This window comes from Equus quagga, chromosome 10 (assembly GCF_021613505.1).
Source record: "Equus quagga isolate Etosha38 chromosome 10, UCLA_HA_Equagga_1.0, whole genome shotgun sequence".
Lineage (NCBI taxonomy): Eukaryota > Metazoa > Chordata > Mammalia > Perissodactyla > Equidae > Equus > Equus quagga.
This window is the reverse complement of record NC_060276.1, coordinates 59,683,083-59,704,918: the sequence shown is the minus strand read 5'-3', so window position 1 is coordinate 59,704,918 and position 21,836 is coordinate 59,683,083.

Genomic DNA, 21,836 nt, shown 5'->3' with positions numbered 1-21,836 from the left:
AAATTCTTTCCAGGAGTTTTAAGCACATGCAGTTGGAGAGATGTAATGGATTATACTTATTGCTTCTTGACCACAACTGGTAACTATTGCTTCTTTAAGCCTTAGTTTCTCATCTGTCTCATGAGGATAGTAGTTATAAAGATAAATAAATAGTAGTTTTGAAAATATGTATCAAGTATCACAGTACATGGATTGAAGAAGTGCTCTCTCTACATATGATAATCATTATATTTTTCTCCTTTATAAAGAAAAGGAACTGAACTAGATTATCATTTTTCTTTTTTCCATAGTGCAATGAGAAATATATATACAGAAAAGTTTATAAAACTCATATGTACAGTTAAAGCTAAAGAAAGTCTTTAGTTTATTTTCCAGTATATGTCATTGGAGGATATAGTAAAATAAAATTAAGACCTAGCATTAATGGTATTTGCTTTTAGAAATGCAAGAAGATATGTTTATTAATACATCAAAATCTTTATTTAACAATATTTATTTAGTAGCTATTAAATACAAATCACATTGCTAGGAGTAAAAAATTAAGATTCTGGCTCTTCCAAATGCTCACTTATGCTTTGGTCTACTTTATTAAGACAAAATACCCTTTTCTGAAATGACATTCCAATATCAAGTATGTTAGTAGCCCTACAAATTTGCCTTGAAAAACATCCTGGACTACCTAATTTCAAATTTAACCTCTAACACATTATTTGGAACTAGTGGCAAAATATTCAGTTTTTCTCTGTCCCAGTTTTTTAATAGAAAATGAATTAAAATAAAATTAAAATTAATTAAAATAAAATAAAGCAATACCTATCTCACAGGGTTGATGTGAGTGTTATATGAGTTAATGAAAGAGTTGAATACATGTTAGTGCTTACTATTTTTGAAATTAATTGTGACTATAAGCATTCTATTAGATCTACAGACCTTTCTTTGGTCTACCACTCCATTCTTTTAGACCTTTCTGTGCACATTTTTTCTCCATTTTTCTGTTGCTAGCAGAAATAAAGTAAAAGTCTTTCCTAAATGACAACACAGTTCATAGGAAGCCTGTTTAGAGAAATAAAAATATCTTGTTTTATGTCATCAATTGCATTATTTTCAGCTGTTTGTTTTGAAGTGCCACTGTAACTACTATATTATGTTTCATGGGATGAGCTTTGAAACTTCTTACTAGTTAAATAACTTTGGGAATCTTCAGTCCTCTGAGTTTATAGTTTCCTCAACCATGAAACTGTAATATTGATATGTACTTTGTAAGTGTAGAGAGAATAATTCATTCAATTAACAGTTTTGAGCAGCTACTATGTGCCAGATACCAAGTTGGAACTTGGATATACAAAGCATACAGAGTCACTGCCCTCATAAGGTTTATGTTCTAGAGGAGAGAGAGACATTACACAAATTATCGCAACATGATAGATAAATGTAAATTAAATTTAGTTAATATGAAAAACGGAGATGTGTGATGAGAATAAAAGTTATTTTTGAAGAAGGAATATTTGTTTAAACTAGAAATATGTCACAAATGAACAAAAAGAAAATTTAAAGTGTATAACAGAAACAGAGAATTTTGTGAACACTGAATCAGAAAAATAATTGGCTCATTCCAGAAACATACAGAAGGTCAAAATAGCTAAAGCCTACTTAGTGAGGAAGAGTAAAATTGAGCTTAGAAACATAATCAAAGGCTACTTGATCCATACGATATTATGGGCTATTAAGGACTTTGAAGGATGCAATGATAATTATTTTAAACAAGATAGTGGCATGGCTAAATGCATGTATTAAAAATGTTTCCTTAGTTGTTCTTGAGAAGAAGAGATTAAAGGAGAAATTAGTGAAAAAGTTCTATGATTTACCAGGCTGTTCACAACTTAGGAAATTGTAAATGAGGATTTTTTTTTGGTAGGGAAGATTTTCCCTGAGCTAATACTTGTTGCCAATATTCCTCTTTTTGTTTGAGGCAGAGTAGCCCTGAGCTAACATCTGTGTCCATCTTGCTCTATTTCATATGTAGGTTGCTGCCACAGCATGGCTTTATGAATGGTATAGTTCCATGCCTTGGACCTGAACCTGTGAACGTGGGCTGCCAAAGCAGAGCATGATGAACTTAACCACTATGCCACTGGGATGGCCCCTATGAGGATTTTTAAAAAAATTAGTTAGTGGACATGGCAATGGAGAAGAGATGGATTTATATAAATATAGCTATGAATTGGAGGTAGACTCAAGATTAACTGCTGGTAGATGAGATACAAGAAGTTAGATAAAGATATCAAGGATCACCTCCAAATTTCAAGCCTGAACAATTATGTCAAGAGAACTGCCATTTTCTGAAAAGGTGCAATGATAAGGAAGATTTATAAGGAGAATATAACTACTTCAGATCATTCCCAAAGCATAATAAGAACTCCGTAAATGATGGCAATTTTCATTGTTCACTTATTCATTCAATCATTGTACAAATATTTCTTGACCTCCACTTTGTGGAGGACATTTTGCTAAACTCTGGGTATATAAAAATGGACATTGCTGACAGGTTCCTTACATTTATAGATCTTACGATTTAATACCTATTTAAAATATGCATTTTCTTTTCCCCTTATTGACAATAATGTGATACCTTACACTAGCATAGCACTTTATAATTATAAAGTGTATTTATATACCCCTTAGAGGATATGAGTTTAAACATGTTCATTGATTGGTTAAAAGCAACCAACAAAAAAATTAATATTTTCTGTTCTTTTCTACCATCTGTTTATATCAACTGGTGTATACAATCATGCAACTTTTCAAATGTCTATTTAACATTAAGACCATATACCCCATGAATGGAATATACATATTGATAACTGTTGTGATGTCATTCTAGTGTGGATGTTGCAGTGAAAGTGAACCTATATGTTTTTAAAACATGTGTGTGAAAGAAAAAGTATCTGTAAACTAAGACAGACTCTTGTTAAAAAATTATCACCAAGCCTTCAGGATTGAACATAACATGTATGCTATTTATTTGGAACACAAGATCAATTAACAAAAATCAATCACATTTCTGTATACTTACAATGAACATATAAAACAGAAATTGAAACAAAATACCTATTATAATTGATCCCCAAATTAAATACTTGTGTATAAATTTTATAAAACATGCACAATATCTATATATTAAAAATTATAAAATCTGTAGAAACAAATAAAAGCCCTAAATAAATGAAAAGACATACTATGTTCATGGATTAGAAGACACAACATGATAAAACTGTCACTATCCCTCAAATTTATCTGTAGGTTAATTGCATTTCTTATCAAAATCCAAGCAAAGGTCTCTATAGACATAGAAAAGCTTCTTATAAAATTTGTATAAAAAATCAGACACTAGAATACCTAATTAAATTGTGAAAAAGACGTATAAAGTAGGAAGAATTACCTCTCCCTTTTGGTAAAGCCTTCTGTATAGTTATAGTAATCAAGTGAGTGTGATATTAATAAAGGGATAGATATATAATCAGTGGAAAAGGGTAAAGAACACAGAAATGGAGAAACACACAAATGCCAAACTGATTTTTGACAAAGTTACAAAACCAATTGGTCAAAACCAATTTTGAAAAAGTTACAAAACTTTCTCAATGGAGAAAGCATAGCCTTTTTAAACAAACGGTGCTAAAGCCTTTAGACATCCACAGGGGTAAGAAATGAAACACAAACTAAACCTCATATTTTACACAAAAGAAATACAGAATCCGAATAGACCAATCCAAGTAAACAGTTTTAAACAGTAATAAAAAAAAACCCAAAAAAGCAAAAGTCCAAGACCAGTTGGTTTCTCTGGTGAATTCTAATAAATATTCAAAGGAGATTTATCCCACTCATACTACTCCAAAAAATTGAAGAGGAAGAGATACTTCCTAACTCAGTTTATGAGGCAAACATTACCCTGATATCAAAACCAGAAAAGGAAACAACAAAGGTAATTTACAGGCCAATATCACAGATGAACATAGATCCAAAAGTCTTCAACAAGATATTAGCAAATTGAATACTACAGTATATTAAAAGGATCATATACTGTGACCAAATAGTATTTGTTCCAGGGGTGCAGGGACGGTTCAACATCCACAAATAAATGTGACACATCAAATTAATAGAATTATGAATAAAAATCACATCATCATCTCAATAGATGCAGAGAAAGCATTTGACAAGATTCTACATGAACTTATTATAGAAACTCTCAGTGAAATGGGTATAGAAGGAAATTACCTTGACATAATAAAGGCCATGTATGAAAAACCCACAGTCAACATTACACTCACTGGTGAAAAACTGAATGCTATTCCTCTAAGAACAGGAGCAAGACAAGGATACCCAATCTTAACACTCTTATTCAACATAGTATTGGAAATCTTAGCCAGAGAAATTAGAGAATAAAAAGAAATAAATGAGATACAAATTGCAAAGAAAGTAGTAAAATTTCACCATTGGTAGATAATATTATTCTATATATAGAAAATCCTAAAGAATCCACCAAAACACTCAGAAATAATTATGGAATACAATAAGGTTCCAGAGTACAAAATCAACATACAAATATCAGTTACATTTCTATTCAATAACAATGAACTAGCAGAAAGAGAAATCAAGAATACAATCCCATTTACAATTGCAACAAAAAGAATAAAATACCTAGGAATAAATTTAGCCAAAAAAGTGAAAGAGCAATAGACGAAAAACTATAAGACCTGAATGAAGGAAATCGATGAGGACATGAAGAAATGGAAAGATGTTCCATGATCATGGATTGGAAGAATAAATATAGTTTAAATGTCAGTATTACCTAAAGTAACCTACAGTTTCAATACAAACCCAATCAGAATCCTAATGACATTCTTTACAGAAATAAAACAAAGAGTCTAAAAATAATTATGGAACAACAAATGACCCTGAATAGTTAAAGCAATCCTGAGAAAAAAGGACAAGGCTGGATGTGTCACATTCCTTGACTTCAAAATATACTACAAAGCTATAGCAACTAAAACTGCATGATACTGACAGAAAAAGAGATACACAGATAAATGAAACAGAATTGAGAGCCCAGAAATACAATGCACACATCTATGGACAGCTAATTTTCAACAAAGGAGCCAAGAATATACAATGGAGAAAGGAATGTCTGTTTAATAAATAGTGTTGGGAAAAGTCGACAGCCACGTGCAAAAGGATGAAGGTAGACCATTATTTTATACCATACACAAAAATTAACTCAAAGTGGATTAAAAACTTGAATGTAAGTCCTGAAACCATAAAACTCCTGGAAGAAAGCATAGGCAGTATGCTCTTTGACATGATTTTAGTGGTAACTTTTTGAACACTAGGTCTCCTCAGGCAAGGGAAACAAGAGAAAAAATAAACAAATGGGTTACATCAAACTCAAAACCTTCTGTACAGCAAAGGAAACTACCAACAAAATGAAAAGATAACCCACAAACTGGAAGAAAATATTCGCAAATCATATATCTGATGAGTTGATTTCCAAAATACATAAAGCACTCATACAATTCAATAACAACAAAAATGAACAACCCAATCAATAAATGGGCAGAGGATATGAGCAGATATTTTTAAAAATAAAATATGCCAATGGCTAAGGGGTACATGTAAAGATGTTCAACATCACTAATTATTATGGAAATGCACATCAAAACTACAATGAGATATCACCTCATACCTGTCAGAGTGGCTACTATTAAAAAGACAAGAAATAACAAGTGTTGGAGAGGATATAGAAAAAAGAATCCCTCATACACTGCTGGTGGGAATGCAAACATGTTCAGTCACTGTGGAAAACAGTATGGAGATTTCTCAAGAAATTAAAAATAGAAATACCACCTGATCCAGCTGTTCTATTTCTGGGTATTTGCTCAAAGAACATAAAATCAGTAATTTGAAAAGATTTATGTACCCTTATATTCATTGCAGCATTAGTCACAATAGAGAAGACTTGGAAGCAATCTAAGTGTCCAGCAATGGCTAAAGATAATTTGACATATATATATATATATATATATATATATATATATATATGTATATACACAGTGGGATACTACTCAGCCATAAAAAAAGATGATATCATGCCATTTGTGACAACATGGGTGGAGCTTGAGGGTATTATGCCAAACAAAGTGCCAAGGAAAGGCAATACTGCATGATTTCATTCATATGTGGAAGGTAAACAAGCAAACACATAGATGCAGAGAACAGATTGGTGATTACCAGAGGGGAAAGGGAGAGGGGAAAGGGTGAAAGGGGTTAAGGGGCAAATATTTACACTGTCTGATAGAAATTTGGCTTTTGGTGGTGAACACTATGCTGTCTATACAGAAGCCAAAAGATAATGATGTACATCTGAAATTTACACAATGTTATAAACCAATGTTACCTCAATAAAATGAAAAAAGGGTAAAATAAAAATATAAAAAGCTCAAGATGCTTAAAAAAAGAAAGAAATTTATTTCATGTTTTGTAACATCAGAATAATTCAATACACAGAAATAAATTTATCAAAAAAGTAGAATCATGTGCACTCACAGTTACAAAACGTTGGAGGAAATTAAAGAAGACAAATAAATGTAAAAAGATCTTGTGTTCCTGGATCAGAAGACAATATTGTTAAGAGGGTAACACTCCCCAAATGGATCTACAAATTCCAGACAATCCTTATCAAAATCTGAGCAAGCTCTTTTCCAGAAATTTACAGTATATTATTTAAATTCTTGAGGAAATTCAAGGGACTCAGAATGGTCAAAATAAAGCTTGAAAACGAAGAATAAATTTGGACATATAGTTTTCAATTTCAAAACTTGCTACACAACTAAAATAATGAAAACTATGTGGTATTGACACAGATTAGACATACAGAGCAATGGAATAGAATTGAGACTCCAGTCAAAAATCCTTACATTTATGGTCAATTGACTTTTTACAAGGGCGTCAAGACAATCAAATGGTGAAACGATTGTTTTTTCAACAAATGCTGAAGGACAAAGAAGTCCACATGGAAAAGAATAAAGTTGGACCTCTGCCTCACATCACATACAGAAAATAACTGTAACTGTATCAAAGAACTAGATTTATGTGCCAAAACTGTAAAACTCCTAGATGAAAACATGGAGGTAAACCTTTATAACATTTTATTATGCAATGATTGTTTAATATGACATCAAAAGCATAAGTAAAAAATAAAAAATACTATATTTATTAGTCTTCATCAAAATTAAAATATTTGCTACTTCAAATTATACCATAAGATACTCCACATATAGTCGAAATTATTTTCAAATAATATATCTGCTAAAATATTTGTACCAGAATACATAAATAATTCAAATCACTTAAAAAATTGCCAAGTTTTAAAAATAACCAAGTGATCTTTATATACATTTTTCCAAAGAATATATACAAATAGCCAATAAGTATAGAAAAAGTGCCTCAACATCATTAGCCATTAGAGTGATGCAAATGAAAACCACAATGAGATACCGTGAAGAGGAAGATACATTTCTCACTTAGTAGGAGGACTATAATAAAAAAGACAGACAACAACAATGGTTCATGAGAATGTGGAGAAATTAGAGCCATCATACATTGATAGTGGGGATGAAAAACGATGCAGCTACTTGGAAAACAATTTGACAATTCTTCAAAATGTTAAACAGAATTATTTGACTCAGCAATTCTAGTCTTAGATATATAGGCAAGTGAATTGAAAATATGTTCATACAAAAACTTAGACATGAATGTTTATAGCAGCATTATTCATAAGTGTCAAAAAGTAGATACAACCCAAAAGACCACTGACACTGAATTATGATTGAATAAATAAAATGTTTTATTCCCATAATATGAAATATTATTCATCCATAAGAAGGAACGAATATTAATTCATGCTACAACTTGGATAATCTTGAAAATGTTATGGTACAAGATTTCTTTTGAGAAAATATTTTGGAATTAGACAGTTGTGTTGTTTGTACAACTTTGTGAATATACTAAGCTGACTGGATTGCATTCTTTAAAATCATGAATTTTATGCTATGCTAGTTAGATCTCAGTAAAGATGATAAATACCAAATAATATAGTAAGTAACTATCTGGTAAAGATCATTAATATAAACTAATAAGAAGAATGAACAAATAAATAGTTCTAATTCTGTGAATGGGCACTAGTGGCTTGGTTTAATGTGACAAGGTAGAGCATCAAAATGGACTGTTAATGTGCTGTATCAGAAACAACTTAGAAACAAAGATGATGTACTCTAAAATCTCTTAGATTATATAATGCCATCATAATGAAGAAACTGGCAACAGGGATGTTTGTGCAAATTTTGAATAAAATTTTTTATGAAATAAGTGAAAAAAGTATTATTTCTAAATTAACAAATACTTTAATAAATATAATTAAAAAACTAATGACAGATCAAGAGATACAACAAGCAAAATGGTGGATTAGGAAGTACCAAGTCCTCTTTCACCCATGGAAACACAAAATAAAAAGCATAAACCAGCTAAAATAACCTTATAGGAGCACTGGAAAACAGTGAAACATCCACAGCAACCAAGTGAAAACCAAATAAAGAAAAAGTCTCATTAGAAATAGTAGAAATTTTAATGGTGGTTATACTTACCATTGCTGCACACACCCCCTGGTGTAGCACAATCTTGTTCTGGAGGAAGTGAAAGCCTGGGTCCCAATTTCTTCCTTGACCTGGAGGAAGAAAGGAAGACCTTACTTTCAAGGTTCTATCTGTCTAGGGGCTGCTTGAAAGATCGATCTCTGTATCACATAGGTTGGGGCTCAGGGACCAAAGTAAAGACCATGCCAACGAAAGTTGCAGAGGACTTCTCATCTGAAGATACCTAGTATAAGACACTAAAGGTGGAGACATACAATAGATGACTTAAGGCCCAAAGGAGAGCCTTAGGTGAGACGCTGTGTGAAATTAAGTTATTCCAAAGCACTCGTGTATTTTGGGGAATTGTACAAGCCACATACAAGTCTAAGCAAAGCACATGCTCTGAAGAAAACATGAGAAGATCTCAAGTTTCACCTTAGGCTGATTCCAAGACTCAGAGCACACTCAACTAGTTAGTCAAGGACTGTGCCAACATAGAGCCAATCTGCAAAGATTGAGACATATGACTGATTTTTTTTTCAAATATTCAATTTTCTACAAAAAATCACAAGCTGAAAGAAACAGGGAAACATTGCCCATTCAAAGGAAGAAAGTAAATTGGCAGAAATAATCCATGAGTAAGAAAAAACATCTGACTAATTAGACAAGGAATTTTAAAAAATTATCTTAATTATGCTGAAAAAGATAAAAGAAAAAAAAGGGCAAAGAAGTAAAACAAGCAAGGAAAGTGACAGATGAGTAAATGAAAATATCAACAAAGAAATATAAATTATGATAAGAAGACAATTAGAAATTATGAAGCTGAAAAATATAATAACTGAATTTAAAAAAATTACCAGAGGGTTTCAACAGTAGTGTTGAGGAAGAAAAAGAAAGAATTAGCAAACTTAAAGATAGGATATTTGAAATTATTGAGTCTGAGGAGCAAAAAGAAAAAAGAAAGGAGAAAGTGAACAGAGCTTATACGACTGGTGGGACACAGTCAAGCAATATATACATTATGGATGTTTCAGAAGGAGAAAAGGAAAAGAAATGGGCAGAAAGATTATTTGAAGAAATAATCATTGAAGACTTCCTGAATTTGATGGAAGACATGAGTCCAAGAATCTCAATGAATTCCAAGTATGATAAACCCATAGAGACTCACATTGAGAAACATTTAAATCAAATTTTCAAAAGACAAAGACAAGGAATCTTGAAAGCAGAAATAGAAAAGCAACTCATCGCATACAAGGAATCCTCAATAAGGTTATCAGTAGATTTCTAAGCTAAAACATTAGAGTTTAGAAGGCAGTGGGGTGATATGTTTAAAATGCTGAAAAAAAATTCCACCAAAAATTCTATACCATGCAAAACTGTCCTTCAAAAAGGAGAGCAAAATTAAGACATTCTCAGATAAATATAAGCATAGGGAATTCATTATAACTAGACATTGACCACAAGAAATGCTAAAGTGAGTCCCTTGGGTTGAAATGAAAGGGAAATGGCAAGTAACTCAAAGATATATGAAGATATAAAGGTCTCCAGTAAAAGTAAATACATGATCAAATACAAAACCATTACTACTTTAATTTTGGTTTGTGACTCTATTTTATAATTCTACAGGATTTAAAAAAACTAGTACATAAAATACATAAAACTAATTATAAATACATAAAAATCATTATATATCTATGTTGATGGTTACAAAACTTAAAAATATGTAATTTGTGATATCAATAACATAAAATGAGGGAGAGGTAACTGAGCTGTATAGGTGTAGAATTTTTGTGCATGATTGAAATTAAGAATCAGCTCTAAAGAAATTGTTATGATGATTTCAAGATAGTCTATGTAATCTGTTTAGTAACCCCCCAAAGATATCTATAAGATGTAAACAAAAGAAAGTGAGAAAGAAATCAAACTGTGTCACTGCAAAAAAATTGACTAAACACAATGGAAGGCGATAATTGAGTAAATGTGGGTCAGAAACATACACAAAACAAAGTGAGTAAAGGAAGTCCTTCCCTATCGGTATTTACTTTAAATGGAAGTGGATTAAACTCCTCAATCGAAAGGGATATATTGGCAGAAGAGATTTTAAAACCGTGATTCAAGTATATGCTGTCCATTAGAGACTCAATTTACATCTAAGCACACGAATAGATTGAAAGGTAAATGATGAAAAAAGATATCACATGTAAATCGTAAAGCAAAAGAGAGCTGGAGTGACTATACTAATGTCAGATTGAATATGGTTTGAGGCCAAAACTGTTATGTGAAACAACAAAAGAAATGCACTGATAAAGAGTCGAGTCATGGACTTCTAGTTTCTGGTTCTGCATGTAAAGAGTTTGTAATTGGCCACTCCATGATAACAACAAGGATAAAGTGAAACAGAGTGAAAAATTAAAAATTCTTCTTAGATCTATGAGAGAGGAAGACACAGAGCAACCAAGATCCGAGACAGATGAGTAAACACTGGGAGTCATGGTTTACCAAAGCAGAGACTCAGAAGCAGAAACTCGCTTGGGAACTAGTGTCAGTGTAAGAAAACTTGAACTGTAATTGAGGAATTGCTGGAGGCTCACTGTGAACAATTCCGAGAGTTAAACACTTCAGAAGGTTGTGACATCAGCATCATGGTGACATAAGGCATCCTTCACTTTTGTCCCCCTGCTCAACAGCACAAATTTGACATTCATCCATGGACAAAAGAGTCCTGGAAGAAGCTATAGGATCCAAGACCATATGCTGAGGGGCCTGGGAGGATCTTTGACCATGCATGTATCAAGTAATAGGCTGGTAGACCTCAGTCCTGGCTTTAGACCCTGCAGTGGCACATGAACTGGCTCCAGCCTCTCTTGACCATATTCTGAGATTGCTGGAGAACATTGACTTAGACAATCACTTGCAGATGAGAGAGCCTTTGTAGAAGTCCAGGTTCACAGAAGACAATTTCTAACACTCCATTCAAGCAAAATATATGAGTTTGGATGCATTGGAGTTGGTAAAATAGTTTAATTTTACCCACGTCACCCATATCCCAAGATGGCACAGCTTAGGGCCAAGAAAGATCTTCCTTGGCCTGTGGTTTATCCTGTGGGGTAAAAGGAAAGTGTTTGAGCAAACCCAGATTCCTCTTTAGCAGGACACTGCCAAAGAGACTTAATTCTCTCTCATCTCATCCAGAGCACCAAATCAGGAGCTCCATGACCAGAGAAGCAAAAGAGTCTTACAGAGTACTAGATAGGAATCTCAGAGAGCATTAAAAGGACATAGATACTAACCGAATTATGGATTACATCAAAAAGCCCACCTAAGGAACAGTGGGACACCTCTCCCACATATTTCCACAACTGGTTCATGGGCAAATCTCACACTCCACTTGCCTCACAAGTACCCTCCCACTCTGTAGCTGACTCCCTTTGCATGCTCCTGATCATGACATCAGCAGGCTTTGGCAGATGGCAGATGCAGAAAGATAGTCAAATCTCTGGGCAAGGGAGAAACCACAAACTAGAGCTTTAGTACTACCTTAAGGAAAAATAAGAGAGGCTGTCAGCAGTCAGCATGATGTATTGCAGGAAACAGAGAAGGCATACAATCTTAGAAACACTGCCATGAGAGAGACCAAGAAATGTGGGGCAGGTGTATATTTCTCCCCTGATGGCATTTAGTAAAGACTGGAGGAGATGACTACAAATGTGAAGACAGCAACACAAAAGTCCATGGAACATAAAAATACAAGGAAACATGACATCAAAGATGATCACAATAATCTTCTGGAAACCAAACCCAAAGACATGGATATCTCCAATTCAACAAATAATTCAAAATAGCTATTTTAAGGAAACCCAAAGAGCTACAAGAAAACACATAAAGGAAATTCAACAAAATCAGGAAAAGAATACAAGAATAAAGTGACAAATTTAGCAAAGAAATGGAAATCATAAAAAAGAACCAAAGAGAATTCCGGAGCTGAGGAATACAATTAATAAAATGAAAAACATGCAATGGAGAACATCAACATCAAACTGGATCAAGTGGAAGAAAGAATCAGTGCAATTGAATACAGGAACTTTGAAATTATTCAGTCAGATGAGAACAAAGAAAAAGAATGAAAAAGAGTGAAGAAAGCTTACATGAGCTATGGGATACCATCAAAAGGACGAATTTTTTAATCATTGGAGTTTCAAAAGGAGAAGAGACAAAGAACGGGCCGAACGCTTGTTTAAATAAAGAATGGCTGAGAACTTCTCAAATCTGGGGAGAGATTTGGATATCTAAGTTTATGAAACTTGTAAGCTTCCAAAAAAATCAACTTAAAAATCCACTCCAAGACACATTATAATAAAACTGATAAAAATGAAATACAAAGAGAACATCTTAAAAGCAGCAAGAGAAAAAAGCCTGTAAATTACAAGCGAACCTCCATAGAGTAATCAGTGACTTTCTCAGTAGAAACCTTACAGAAGAAGAGAGAGTAGGATGTTATATTCAAAGTGCTTAAAGAAAAAAACCTGCTAGCCAAGAATGCTTTACCAGCAAAGTTGTCCTTCAGAAATGAAGGAGAGATAAAGACTTTCCCAGACAAAAAAAAGTTGTGGAAATTTATCACCACTAGACCAGCTTTACAGGGAATGCTGGGAGGAATTACTGAAGTATAAATAAAATGATGCTAATTACTAACATGAAAATATACAACACTCTGGTAAAGGAAGTACATAGTCAAATTCAGAATACTCTAATACTGTAATATGGTGAAGTGTTAACCATTTAACTCTGGTAAAAAGGTTAAAGACAGCCCTGGTGTTGTAGTGGTTAACATTTAACACTCTCACCAACATGGCCTAGGGTTCATTTTCCAGCCTGGGAACTGTACCCACCATCTGCCAATAGTCATACTGTGGCAACTGCATGTTACTGTGATGCTGAGATCTATGTCACTGGTATTTCAAAATAACAGCAGTCTCATTCATGGTAGATAGGTCTCGACAAAGCTTCTAGACTAAGACAGACTAGGAAAAGGACTTGGTCACCCACTTCTGAAAAAATTAGCCATGAAAACCTTATGAATAGCAGCAGAGCATTGTCTGATACAGTGCCAGAATATGAAAGGATGGCACAAAAAAACCAGGCAGGGTTCCATTCTGCTATATACAGAGTCAATAAGAGTCAGAATTGACTTGATGGCACTAACATCATAAAAGCTTAAATGACAGACTATTAAAAATAACCATAGATATACTAGCTTGTTAATGAATGCACAATAAAGAAAAGGTAAATTGTGACATTAAACACTTAATAGGGGATAGAAAAAGGGTAGATTTTTTTGTATTTGATCAAAATTAAATTTTTATCAACATAAAATAGACTGGTATATGTATAAGATGTTTTATGTAAGCCTCCTAATAACCATAAAGCAAAAACATACACTAGATTAATAAAAGATAAAGAGAAGGGAATCAAAGCATGCCACTACAGGAAATCATCAATTCTCTAAGGAAAGCAGCAAGAGAGGAAGAAAGAAAAAATAGACTGTACAAAACAGCCTGAAAAGTATAATATGGTATAAGTCCTTAACTATCAACAATTACTCTAAATGTAAATGGATTGAATTCTCTAATCAAAAGACATAGAATGACCAGATTGATAAAAAAAATTCAAGGCCCAACTATATGCTGCCTACAAGAGAATCAATTCAGATTTAAAGAAAAAATAGGCTCAAAGAGAAGGAAGAAAAATCATAATCCATGCAAGTGGAAAGAGAAAGAGAGCAGGGGCAGCTATGCTTATATCAGACAAACTAGACTTTAAGTCAAAAATCATAACAAGAAAAAAAGGTAAAGTAATAATAAAGGTGTAATAATAAAGCTGTTAATCCATTAAGAAGATATAATTATTGTGTATATATATCTCCAACATTGCAGCAGCTAAAATATGTTAAACAAATGCTAAAAGATCTAAAGAAAGAAATAGAAAACCATACAATACTGATAGGGAAATTAATAAACCACTTTCAACAATGGATACATCATCTAGACAGAAAATCAACAAGGAAACATTGGACTTGCACCATACCTTATACCAAATGAACTTAATAATCATGTACACAACATTCCATCCAACAGCAGCAAAATACACATTCTTCTCACACACACATAAAAAAATTCTTTAGGATAAATTATATACTAGGCCACAAAACAACTCTTAGTAAATCTAGGAATACTGAAATCATACCAAATATCTTTTCAGATGATAATGATATGAAACTAGAAATCAACGACAGGAGGAAAGCTAGAAAATTTACAGTATGTGGAAATTAAACAACTTGCTCCCGCACAACCAATGGATCAAATAAGAAATCAAAAGGAAAATCACAAAATATTTTGAAACAAACAAAAAATGAAAACACAACATAATGGTACCTATGGGATGCTGCAAAAGCAGTTTTAAGAGGGAATTTTATAGCAATAAAATCCTACATTAATAAGAAAGATCTCAAGTAAATATGATAATGTTACATCTAAAGGAGCTAAAAAAAGAAGAACTAAATCCAAAGTTAACAGAAGGAAGGAAATAACTAAGATCAGAGCAGAAATAATGAAATAGAGAAAACAAACAATAGAAGAGATCAACAAAACTAAGAGCTGGTCTTTTGAAAAGATAGCAAAATCAACAAACCTTTTTCTAGACCAACTAAGGAAAAAGAAAGAAGACTCAAATAAAATAGAAGTAAAAGATGAGACATTACAACTGATATCACAGAAACACAAAAGATTGTAAGATACTATGTGCCGGCAAACTGAATAACCTAAAGAAATGTATAAATTTCTAGAAACGTACAACCTGTGAAGATTGAATCATGAATAGAAAATTTGAACAGACCAATAATGAGTAAGGAATTTGATTCAGTAATCAAAAACTTACCAAAAAAGAAAAGCCCAGTAACAGATGGATTCAGTAGTAAGTTCTACCAAATATTTAAAGAGAAATTACTAAAAATACTTCTCAAACTATTTGAAAAAATTGCAGCAGAGGGAACACTCTCAATCTCACTTTGTGGGGCTGGTATTACCCTAATACTAAAGCCAGACAAGGACCCCAAAAGAAAAAAAAAAATATTGCAGGCCAATATCCCTGATGGGCATAGATGCAAAAACCTCAACCAAATTGAACAATTCATCAAAAGGATCACAACGCATAATCAAGTGAGATTTATCCAGGGATGCAAGGATAGTTCAATATTCACAAATCAATCAATATGATACACCACTCTAAGAAAATGAAGGATAAAAATCATACAATCATCTCAATAGATGCAGAAAAAGCATTTGACAAAATTCAACATCATTCTTGATAAAAACCTCAGCAAATTGGATATAGAAAAATATATCTTAACATAATAAAGGCTGCATACAAGAAGCTTACAGCTAACATCATACTCAATGGTAAAAAGCTGAAAGCTTTTCCTTGAATATTAAGAACAAGACAGGGATACCCACTCTAGCCACTTGTATTCAACGTAGTACTAGAAGACGTAACCAGAGCATTAGGTAGAACAAAAAAATAAATGACATTCAAGTCAGAAAGGAAGAAGTAAAGTTATCTCCATTTGCAAATTAAATATTATTATTTATAGGAAACCCTAATGGTTCCACCTGATAACTGTTAGAACTAATAAATAAATTTAGTAAAGTTGCACAATACAAAATCAATATACAAAAATCAGTTGTGTTTCTACATACTAACAATGAAATATCAGAAAGAGAATTAAAGAAAACAATCCCACTTATAACAGCATCAATAAAAACAAAATAATTAGGAATAAATTTAATCAATGAGGTGAAAGATCTATACACTGAAAACTATAAGACATTGATGGAAGAAATTGAAGAAGACATAAATAAATGGAAAGATATTCCAGGTTCATGGATTGGAAGAACTGATATTGTTAAAAATGGTCACACTGCGCAAAGCAGTCTACCGATTCAATGCAATATCCATTAAAATTCCAATCGTATTTTTCACAGAAATGGAAAAAAGAATCCTAAAATTTGTAGGGCAGCAGAAAAGACACCTAATAGCCACAAACTTGAGAAAGAATAAAGCTGAAGGCATTATACTTCCTGATTTAAAGTTATTTTACAAACCTATAGTAATCAAAACAGTGTGGTCTTTGCATTAAAATAGACACATAAATCAATGGGACAGAACAGAAAGCCCAGAAATAAACCCATGCATATATGGTCGATTAATTCTTATCAAAGGAACCAAGAATATGCAATAGGCAAGGATATTCTTTTCAATAAATGGTGCTGAGAAAACTGGTTGGCTACATACAAAAGAATGAAACTGAACCCCTTACACCATACACAAAACACTACTAAAAATGGAGTGATGACTTGAACATAAGTCCTAAAACCCTAAAACTTCTACATGAAAACATACGGGGTAAACTCCTCGATACTGATTGGCAATGATCTTTTGGATTTGAGACCAAAAGCAAAAGCAAAAATGAACAAGTGAGACTATATAAAACTAAAAACCTTCTGCACAGCAAAGAAAACCATCAATAAAATGAAAAGGCAATATATTGGAATGGGAGAAAATAATTGCAAACAACATATCTGATAAGGGGTTAATATCTAAAATAGACAAGGAGCTCATAAAACTCAATAGTAAAAAATCAAATAACCCCCATAAAAATGGGCAAGTGATCTGAATAGACCTTTTCCCAAAGAATACGTAGAAATGACTAGCAGTGCATGAAAACGTGCTCAACATCACTAACAATTAGGGAAATGCAAATCAAAACTAGAATAAGTTATCTCCTCACACCTCTTAGGATGATTTCTATCAAAATTAGAAGAGATAAATGCTGGCGAGAATGGATAATTTATATTATATCCTATTATACTATGTTATACATTATATAATGTATATATATATCAGACAATAACAAGTGTTGTGAAATATCAGGAGAGAATGCAACCATTGCACATTGCTGGTTGGAATGTAAAATGATGCAGTGTCTGTGAAGACTATTGCTCCTCAAAAAAATAAACATACAATTACCATATGATTCAGGAATTGCACTTCTAGGTATATAAAAAAGAATTGGCAGGAAAATTTAGAGGACATGTTAGCACTCCCATGTTCATGCAGCACTAGCCACGATAGTCAAGATGTGAAACAATATAAATGTCCACTGATGGATGAATGGATAAAAACTGTGTGTTATATACTCATATGAGGTCTCTAAAATAGTCAAACTTATAGAAGCAAAAAATAGAATGCTGATTGTCAGAGACTAGGAGAGTGAGGAATGGGAGGTTGCTAATCAACACTTATAAAAATTGCAGTTATGCAAGATAAATAGGCTCTAAATATCTACTATATAAAATTGTGCCTGTAGATAACAATACTGTAGTGTACACTTAAAAATTAGTTAAGAGGATAGATCTTATGTTCAGTGTTGTTAGCATAATAACTTTTTAAAAAGTGAGCAAATACAATTCAAATCAATGATATTAATTAAAAAAATTAAAAGCAGAGACTCAAACAGGTATTTTTACACCAATGTCCATGGGAGTATTATTCACAATAACTGAAAAATGGGAACAACCAAAATGTTCATCAATAAATTAATGGATTAGAAACATGTGGTATATACATAAAATGGAATACTATTAAGTCTAATACAAAGGAATGAAATTCAATATGATACATCATGGATTCACCTTAAACACATTATGTTAAGTGAAATAAGCTAGGCACAAAAGGAAAAATGTGTATGATTCCATAGACATGGGGTACCCATAATAGGCAAACTCATAGAGCCAGAAAGTAGAATACAGGGTACCAGGGGTATATGACAGGAGGAGTGGGGAGTTATTATATAATAGCTACAAAGTATTAATTTGGAATGATGAAAATATTCCAGAAACCTCTAGTGGTGATGGTTGTACAACAATGGGAATGTACTTAATGTCTCTGAATTGTACACTTAAAAATGATTAAAATGGTAAACTTTATATTATGTATATTTTACCAAGATAAGAAAACGAAATATGACGAAACATTTTTCAATGTTTTGGAGCTTTTCTATTTTTATTTTTGGTAAGCTATGTTCCTTTCCTTCAAGAGGATTGCAGTAGAGTTGTGCAGAAAAGATATTTGTAAAATTCATTATACTAAAAAGTAGACTGAGAAGTGCCAAAATAGGGTTTATGAACATAGAGCTATGGGAATTCAGGGGAAAGTGAGATCACTGCTTGTGGAAGAGATCACAAAATACTTTGTAAAGAAAGAAAATTGTAGCCAGGCGTTGTAGGACAAATAACAGTAAAACATTTGTAAATTAGGGTAGTGGAGGGAATCAAGTATAGAAAATTTCATTTATAGTCGTTTTTAAAAACTAATAAATAGCATTTTTTAAAAACTAAAAAATAGCGTTAAAAAAACTATAGCAATCTTTTTAAAAAACTAAAAAATGCTATAAGTGAAATTTTCTATACTTGTTCCCCTCCACTACCCTAATTTACAAGTGTTTTACTGCTAGCTGTCTTATAAGGCCCTTTCCTTTCAAAATATTACTGCTCATTGACAATGCACCCAGTCACCCAAGATATCTGATGTACAATGAGATACATGTTGTTTCCATGCCTACTAATACAACATCCATTCTGCAGCCCATGTATCAAGAAGTAATTTCACATTTTAAGTCTTATTATTTAAGAAATACATTTTGTAAGGCTATAGTTGCCATAGATAGTGATTCCTCTGATGAATCAGGCAAAATCAATTGAAAACTTTCTGGATAGGATTCACCATTCTAGATGCCATTAAGAGAATTTGTGATTCATGGAAAGAGGTCAAAATATCAACATTAACAGAAGTTTGGAAGAAGTTGATTCCAATCCTCCTGGATGACTTTGTGGGGTTCAAGACTTCAGTGGAGGAAAGAACTGCAGATGTGGTAGAAATAGCAAGAGAATTAGAATTATAAGTGGAGCTTGAAAATGTGATCGAATAGCTGCAGTCTCAGGATAAAACTTTAATGGATGAGGAGTTACTTCTTCTGGATTAGCAAAGAAAGTGGTTTCAGGAGATGGAATCTACTCCTAGTGAAGATGCTGTGACGATTGTTGAGATGACAACAAAGGGTTTAGAATATGACATAAACTTAGTTGATAAAGCAGTGGCAGGGTATGAGAGGATTGACTCCAATATAGAAAGAAGTTCTACTTTGTGTAAAGTGCTATTAAACAGCACTGCATGCTACAGAGAAATCATTCATGAAAGGAAGAGTCAATTGACACAACAAATTTCATTGTTCTCTTATTTTGAGTTGCCACAGGGGCCGACCTGGTGGCATAGTAGTTAAGTTCGCACACTGTACTTCAGGGATCTAGGGTTTGCAGGTTCCTGAGCGTAGACCTACACACTGCTCATCAAACCATGCTGTGGCAGCATCCCATATACAAAGTAGAGGAAGATTGGCGTGGATGTTAGGTCAGGGACCATCTTCCTCAAGCAAAAAGAGGAAGATTGGCAACAGATGGTTAGCATTTTTTAATAATAAAGTTTTTTAAATTAAGGCATTTACATTGTTTTTTAGACATAATGCTATTGCATACTTAATAGACTACAGTATAGTGTAAACATAACTTTTATATACACTAGAAAATCAAAAAAAATCATGTGACTTGTCTAATTACGATGTTGGCTTTATTGTGGTGGTCTGGAACTGAACCCACAATGTCTCTGAGGTATGCTTGTATATTTTTCTGGGAACTATCCTTAAGTCCTATTTGATTAGCTCTTTGGAGGTAAAATAAGTACTTGTGAAATTGTTACAAATGAAACATATATAAAGGTTTTCATTCTTTTTTGACAATCAAAATTGGATGAGACTACATCCTTAAGCAATGTTTCTAGAGACTAAACTAAACTGTAAAATATAATTTCATTCCCAATTTTATCCAGCTGTCAAAAAGTAATGCATATTATTTTCTTTCAGGATCTGAAGGGAATGTAAATATACTGAAACATAATAGTTGTTTCGAGGAGAAACTTTTTCAATTGTTTGAATTTCTAGCTAAACTCCCACTTTTTTCATGAAACACAATTTTTACTTCAGAGAATGACTAACGAAGAGGCTGCAATTATACACATGTGGATATTTGGCAGATATATTATCCAAAATTAACAGTGAACCTTTCACCTCAAAGGGAAGCAATTGAGGATATTTTTAGCTACTGATAAAATTTGAGCTTTCAACAAAAATGTGAATTTTGGAAAACTTATACAAGTCACCATGGACAAGGTAGCTTCTCCCACATAAAGACTTTTCTGATGAGATCAGTAGTGATGAGAATATTCAATATTGAAATAAAAATATTGAAAATTATTCTTTGTATCTTCTATTTGCATTACTACAGCATATTCAAAAGAAAGGATTTTTACCGTAAATATTTATATGATTAAAGTGAAGATTAAAAGCAAGAATTTTGCAAAGCCAGGAAATAGATGAAAATTTTTTTACCATAAAAAGGTTAACATAATTCTTGCCCTAGCACTAAAAGGCAATAATACAATAAAAATTTCCAATTTGAATAAAGAAATCATGTCCAAAGTCAGATGAATAAGCAATCAGGTCTGTGATACAAGATGCCATGCACAAGTTAGTCAAGTACAGTTTCAGCCCTTGGAACATGCCAAATTACAACTCTCTAAGGTGAGAGAAAAATAAAATTGCTGAAAGTACAACATACATAAGGCAATTTTTTAAAGTCAATAACTGAAATGATAGCTATCCACACAAACTGTAGTGGGGTAATGAGGCAGTTGTTTTTCTAAATTTAGTAAAATTCACAACACATGCATACATACACACAGGCTTAGGTAAATCCATTTTTACTGATTAGATGGATAGATGATTTGGATTCACTGGGCATATATTTCGTTTCTGATTCATTTTTCCTGTAAAAGCATAACCCAGAGGTAACCTTCTTTTGATCAAGTACAAAGCTGTCTAACTGCTTTGGCTATCCTACTAGATTAGTGTCACTGAAAGGTACCTAAAAGAATGCTTTGGTTAACCCATTGGAAGTGCTTGATAACAGAGGTGTAATAGTTATTTCTGCC